The sequence below is a fragment of the Haliotis rubra genome, unplaced genomic scaffold (assembly GCF_003918875.1).
Source record: "Haliotis rubra isolate DU_JTF1 unplaced genomic scaffold, ASM391887v1 Scf15, whole genome shotgun sequence".
Classification (NCBI taxonomy): Eukaryota; Metazoa; Mollusca; class Gastropoda; order Lepetellida; family Haliotidae; genus Haliotis; species Haliotis rubra.
In genome coordinates this window covers 3,477,501-3,484,353 of record NW_025765447.1, presented here as the reverse complement: position 1 = coordinate 3,484,353, position 6,853 = coordinate 3,477,501, and positions in this window count along the sequence as shown.

Sequence of the window (6,853 nt, the reverse complement as noted above, 5' to 3'; positions counted from 1 at the left end):
CGGTGATCAAGGGAATTCGCCGCTGATGACGTTACCGTCAGAAAACGGTTTCTCAGGTGTAACGTCCTCAAATGCCGGCCTTCAGCTGGTGCCGTTACTCGCGGTATCTCGCTCTCGGTCTGTCCTGTGTCTGGTCCGTCTGCCCGTAACGTTGCAGCAGTCTAGAGACTTCACGGGTGAAGCCGAAGGTTCTTGCAACGTTGGCGTGTGTCGACCCCATCTGGAGCATACCTATAGCCCTCTCACGTTCAACTGCTGATAGTCGTGGTGTTTTTTTCACCTCAGAGAAATTGCCAAATATGTACAACAATGTTGACGTATGACATCACTACCGTTGAGATTTCTTTAAAAAATGGCGGGTGACATTGGTTTTGCGAGGACCCTTCCTTTGATTCAGGGATCGTTTGTACATAAATATGAGATGTAAGTAATCAGAATGATTCTGACTATCTGTGTATTGTTTTTATCGTTTTCATTTTAAGAAAGAGAAGAAGCGGCCAGAAATGCCGATTATTACTGTTGTCGTTCTGCGTGATTTTGCGTCAGTCATGGCGTCACGCTGCACAGAAACTTGGCAGTTTCGTATAAACACATCACATTCCTGTATTGTATCTATTTTTAATGTCCTATTTCTTGCTACTGTGCTCTTTCCATGCAAATGGGTGTCTGAAAATTCGAGTAAATGCTACACAGTATAAAGTCTGAAATGTTCTTTGTTTACATTTCAAACAGGTGTTGTCTTTCGAGCACAGCATTTGTTTCAATCTCCAATATCTTTCGTTTCAGCTTATCGAGACACTTGGTATTGGTGACAAAGACCAGTTGTAATTAGGTTCTAAAATGTATGAGGAATTCAGTAGGGCTGGGACGAGTAGGAAAAAATGGAATCGAGTACCCGCATGTACTTACCCGAATCGGAATCGAGTACCCGGAAATGTAAGAAACACATTCGGGTCAAATTTCTGAATATTCAATCATGATTTGACAGAGACTATTATAGAAAACTTGAAAAGGTGGTAATAAGACATTAAAACTGACTTCAAGCTATTTAATTTACGTCTGTTTAACCAATATAGAGAGTAACACCATTACTTACATTCCTCGTTATAACAACGAACGTTTCGTTCCTGCTGCTACTGTAACTTAACTACTCACTGCACATGCACAGATAAATTACAGTCATTAAAATTATGCTCCATTAATCGGACAATACCAATGATGTAAAAACCCGTGAATTTCCGGGTTAGAATATTGATCTTCAGTAACCCATGCTTGTCGTAAGAGGCGACACGGGATCGGGGGATCAAGCTATTGTCTGCCCTTGTCATTACAGAGCTCTCTCCCTTTCCGGGTACTCGATTCCTAGAAATAGGACTCGATTCCAGCTGTACCCGACCCGGTTTCGAGTACCCAAGTACTCGTCCCAGCCTTAGAATTCAGTGATGCATTTGTCGCCGCTGAATATGAAATATAAGTGATGTAATTGGCGTCTCAATACCGGCCTTCGCGAAAAGTGATTTTGTAAACACTAACCAATAGGGCGCATAGTGCACTTGGGCGTTCGTGTTAGTGTATTTCTGAAAACATCTGAACACGATTCCAGGTATATCGGCAACGTTTTAGAATTAGTAGTGATTTTATGGAAAACTGATATCATTGATAATTAATATGCTATTTTTGAAAGTCAATACTCAGAGTAATTATCCGATTTTGGTTTGATATGTCCGTCTGGCATCCCTTCCCATGGATGGATTTTAATTATATTTTTACTAATCATTTCAGCAATAGGCCTAATTTCTTTATCATTTTTCGAATTTTTTAATTGAAGCAAATCATCTTTTAAAAATGCTATATAAATTGACAAAAACTTTATTAGCATAAACATTGCTCTCGCAACTGATGTGTAGGAAAATAAACAAAACAGTATTATGTATCTATTTCTGTTGTGAGTGATATGCAGGCCTACTTCGTAGTCACTTTGATTAATGTTATATTTGAATATCGAAACCTTTTTGTCACAGCGAACACAACACTATCTCTTGTCATTTTACACGATAATGTTTGGAATTTTAAACTTATTTTATAACAATATCTGAATGCTAATGTTATACACTGATGTATTTCATATAAGGAATACAATGGCACAATAGTATTTCTCTGCCGAATCGTTGCAGCGTTCTATAATACACTTATGAAATATATGAATAATACATGTTTTCCGTCCTTGAATACATTGAAAAGAACTATCTATGCATTTTCTATAGTCACTTGTGAATTGAACTAAATGGAGGTTCATCTGATCAATGAGTATCGAGGAAATTATGTTCATCTATAAATTAGACGCAGCTTCATGTTTTTCAAGACATCTTTCCGGAATATGCGTCTGTGAAGGCGTTCAGATAATGACGATATTGCAGTATTATTCATGAGATTCCTGTCAACAGTAAGGTCTGATAATAGATTATTCAGCAGTGTTGGCCCCTTGGGCCTATAGTACGATTAAAGTTTGATTACTTGCACGTGGTGCTAGTAACATATTAAGATTCTATTGGTATTGAATGCTTATTTCAGATAAAAGCTATGTTATTAATTTCACAACATCTATATTGTTTGATGTTAAAAGATTTGGCAATGTGTGTTCATACATTACAATTTTTGACAGAGTTGGCAAATAATTAATAAATGATATTGATAGCATCTTCACGACTTGGCCATACAGTCATGACGATTTAAGGAGTGAAAAGTGAGCGATAGGTCTTGTGGGAATTCAAAGATTCATTAAGACTGTAGCCGTCTAAGCGTAACTCTGTGTGTAATATTTATACATTTTCTATCCATGGACAACATGCTTCTAATATTAATATTATTTTCATGGATTCATCATATTTTATTCATATAGTTTCTCATTAAAATGTCTTTCCTGTTGTCGGAATTGAAGTAAGTCCCACACAGAGCTGGGATCATATTTCTTTGAAATATATATGCAAACGTCTGGAACATTGTGTTCCAATACAAGCGTTCGTAGCGCTACGACATTCGCATGCCTATGATAAACTATAGAGTTGGTCTCAACCATTGACTGGATTACATTCTCATCGTCAGCAGAGAAATTTCGACTTCTCGACTAACCGGCCGTTAGGAGTTAACCAGCGGTTAAGATAACCGAATATTGAACAACCGGGCCCTGGTGTCTAATTTGATGATGACCAAATATCAAGAAGCTCATTTTGAATGGCTGGTGATAAATATTTGTCCAATCTGCTGTTTTGCAGATGACTTTTCAATAACTCATCGTACTTTGCACGATAATGCAAGAGGGCTACAATATTGATTTGCTCAGCGCCATAACCTCTAATAGCAATATTCTGTCTCCCGCACAAAACGAGTGTCTCAACTAGTGCTTTGAGAATTGAACGATTTCTTTCAACGGTTTCCTTGTGCGCATTAGAAACAAATATCATCCTGTTTTAGACTGACAATTGCTCTATAATTCAAAGATTTCTCGGCACAAAAGTGATGGGAATCAAGTTTGGTATGTCTCTTAATAAGTGTCCCGATATTTGCCCAATCATGAACGTACGGTGTAACAAATTCGCCTTTTTGATTGTCATTTGCAAAAAGAGCACATGATAAGCAAATGACGCTATCTTTTGAAGGAGAATATCTCAGCCAATCATAGTTATCAAGATGTGTTGGATTAAATTTCCGTTTTACACCTCTAATTTCCGTTAAAGGATATTTTAGTGTTTTGTCAGTCCTTACATCTGTTGAATGTAAATGCTTCAGTAGAGTAGAACGAATTTGTTCTGATTTCAGTTCAGTTTCTGCGTACAAGCCAATATCAGTACCAGAGAAACTGTAAGATAGTTTCGGTGAATCTGATGCCAGTGAAGGCTTACAAGTCGCGCCTTCTTCCTCGGTAGAGCACGAAGACAGAACAGTTATTGCAATTCGTGTTGGTTGAACTAGCAGATGGAACCTCTGTTTTTGACTGCAATTTTACCACACAAAAAAAAGAATAATGTTTTTTACAGTTCTCACTTTTAAACTTGTTGCTCATGATTTCCGAAGGAGACCAAATGACTGATCATTTAATCTCATTTGTTAACTATTTTAACTGTAGTTTCCTAAACGTCAGTTTGTTAAAATACTTGTATTTTGATGCGAAAGGATTTTAACAACTTGACAATACCGCGTAAGTGTTTGGTCTGACACAAGCAAAAGACGCTAATGCCACAAAACAAAATATAAACATTTTTTTACACTTCTATAAACATTGTTACAATAAACTAGTCATCGTGTGATTGGATAAAATCGTTTTCCGCAAAGGACATTGCGTTCTGACGACTGTCACCAATAAAATAGAGAAACATTTTACAAGAACCTCATTATGTCTCTTATAAACGCTTTTATTGAATTTCAAAGTGTAAGCTAATAACTCACTCACTCACTTAAAGTGTAAGCACATGCCTATTTGTGCCGCATGGTAGTTACGTCTCTGCAGGTTGATCTTACCCTGTCTCAATTCAAGAATTCGGAAAGAAATCCATTCAAGAAGAATCAACAAGAATATTATCAGATAAGAAGGAAATATGATATTTACAAATCTATCTTTACAAGTGGGTCCAAGGATGGTGGCGCTGTAGCCAGAGCCACTGTCATTTGATCCAGAACATTATCCACCAGATTACCACAGAACTCTTCCATTTTCACAGCCGAATCAAAAGCCATCTTAACAGCCCTAGAATATTTAAGTAACCAGTCTAAACATAAGAATTTTATTATTTTTTCAGATTCATTTTCCTTCCTTCAGGCTATTCAAAACAACTCGTGTCAGCATCAAATTTTACTCGACATCATTGAATTACGTAATACCCCTGTTACTGGCCAACATCGTATTTTGTTGGTTACCCAGCCATGTTGGAATCACAACGGCTGATGCTGCAGCCAAATCAGCACTCAACAAATCGACACCACTTCTTATACCATACACTGATTATAAACCCGTGATTAGATCCTACATCCGTGACCTTATGAAAAAGAAGTGGGACACTCGGATGAGCATAAATAAATTACATGAAATTAAACCAAATATCGTTTATACCCACATGGGATATCAGTCCACTTTTGAAGAGGTAATTTTACGACGGTGACGTATTGGTCATTCACCATATACTCATGAATATTTATTGAAAGGTGAAGATCCTCCGTTGTGTGTCCCTTGTGATGAGAGAATCGCGGCCAAACATGTCCTGCTTGACTGTATTGATTTTTCCGTTACAAGGGATAAATGTTATAGTGTCAAAACAATACAGGACCTTTTCAATAACGTTCATTCTCATTTAATCTTGGATCTTTTAAAAGAAATAGACTTAATTCATATTGGTAGGATATAGGTAACATAGGTTGATTGTGGCTGTACCCTCGACGGGGGTTGAAGTGCCATAAAACTGTTGTCCTCCTCAGAGGGTACATAAGTCCAATTTCATTTAAAGTTATTTTATATCTACCATCTGTTTAATAGTAAAATGTTTGTTCTTTTAATTATTGGCTAAATTTCGGAAATATCGCCAACACCTGAGGGGAGGGTGTAAATCCAGCTAGGGTCCATGCAGGAATAAAAAGCATTGTTCTCTGCAGTAATAGGTTTTATTACACCATACACGTTTTAAACCAAATCTGTGATATTCTTGTGTGTTTTTACTGTCCTTCGGCGACAGGTTTATATGGTATATATTTATTTTGGTTTAATGTATATATTGTTCTTGTCACAATATGGCTGAAATACTGTCTATGTGACGTTAAATATTAACTGACACTCAAATGGCGCTCATTTAGCACTGGTGTAAATACTTTGACGTGATTAGTATTAAATGTGTAAAAAAACCATCCAGTTTCCTCTCTCCAGTCTCCGTTGCAGGTGACCTTATAAACCTGCTATTTCCTGCCGTCTCCATATCTGTTAATTTATTAGATATTAATAGCATTGATATCTAACTAAACGAGGTACATACACGTTATGTGCAGAAATATATGGAGACAGAATGGAATGAAAATATGTTGACCAAAGAGAAACATGATTTCTAACTATTACTTCAGTATACCCACGAGTTCATATATTTTAATAAAGATTTGACTGAAAAATAATACTGTTATACGACATGGTGTCTCATTTTATTACGGTGGCGGAGGGGCAACCTAGTGGTTAAACCGTTCGCTCGTCACGCCGAAGACCCCGGTTCGATTACCCACATGGGTACAATGTGTGAGGCCCATGTCTGGTGTCCCCCGCCGTGATGTTGCTGGAGGTGTCCTCCCATTTGTGAGAACTCCCAGTTGTGAGACACATTAATTAATGGTTCAGTGCACATAGGTGGTGGTTCCACATCCCTACAATGAAAGTGGGATCAGCCCAGCCCAGTACCCACAGGGGACATAGTTTATTGATGAGTTGATTAATGAAATAGATTATCAAAGATTATATTTACACAGAAGAAATAGTTCATTGAATATTTTATTTATTCAGAAGAATATGTAATTATGATAACACATTTTTATTAACTATTATGAAGTTTGAAAGTCATTTTGGTTTAAACATATTTTATTATTATTTATGAAAATGAATTGGGATTGGTGAAGTATTACTGCTTATGTTAACACCGCTCCCATGCAACATAAAATATAAACTGAAATGGAGGATGTGACGTCATCGAAATTGACTATTGCATAAATATATTTTTAAGTACATATAAATATATACAGATTACATCAAATACAACTATTCTCTAAGTAGTCATAATTAGAGACTTACAGTTGTGTGTGTCTAACAAGCTATTGTAGGAATATAAATCAA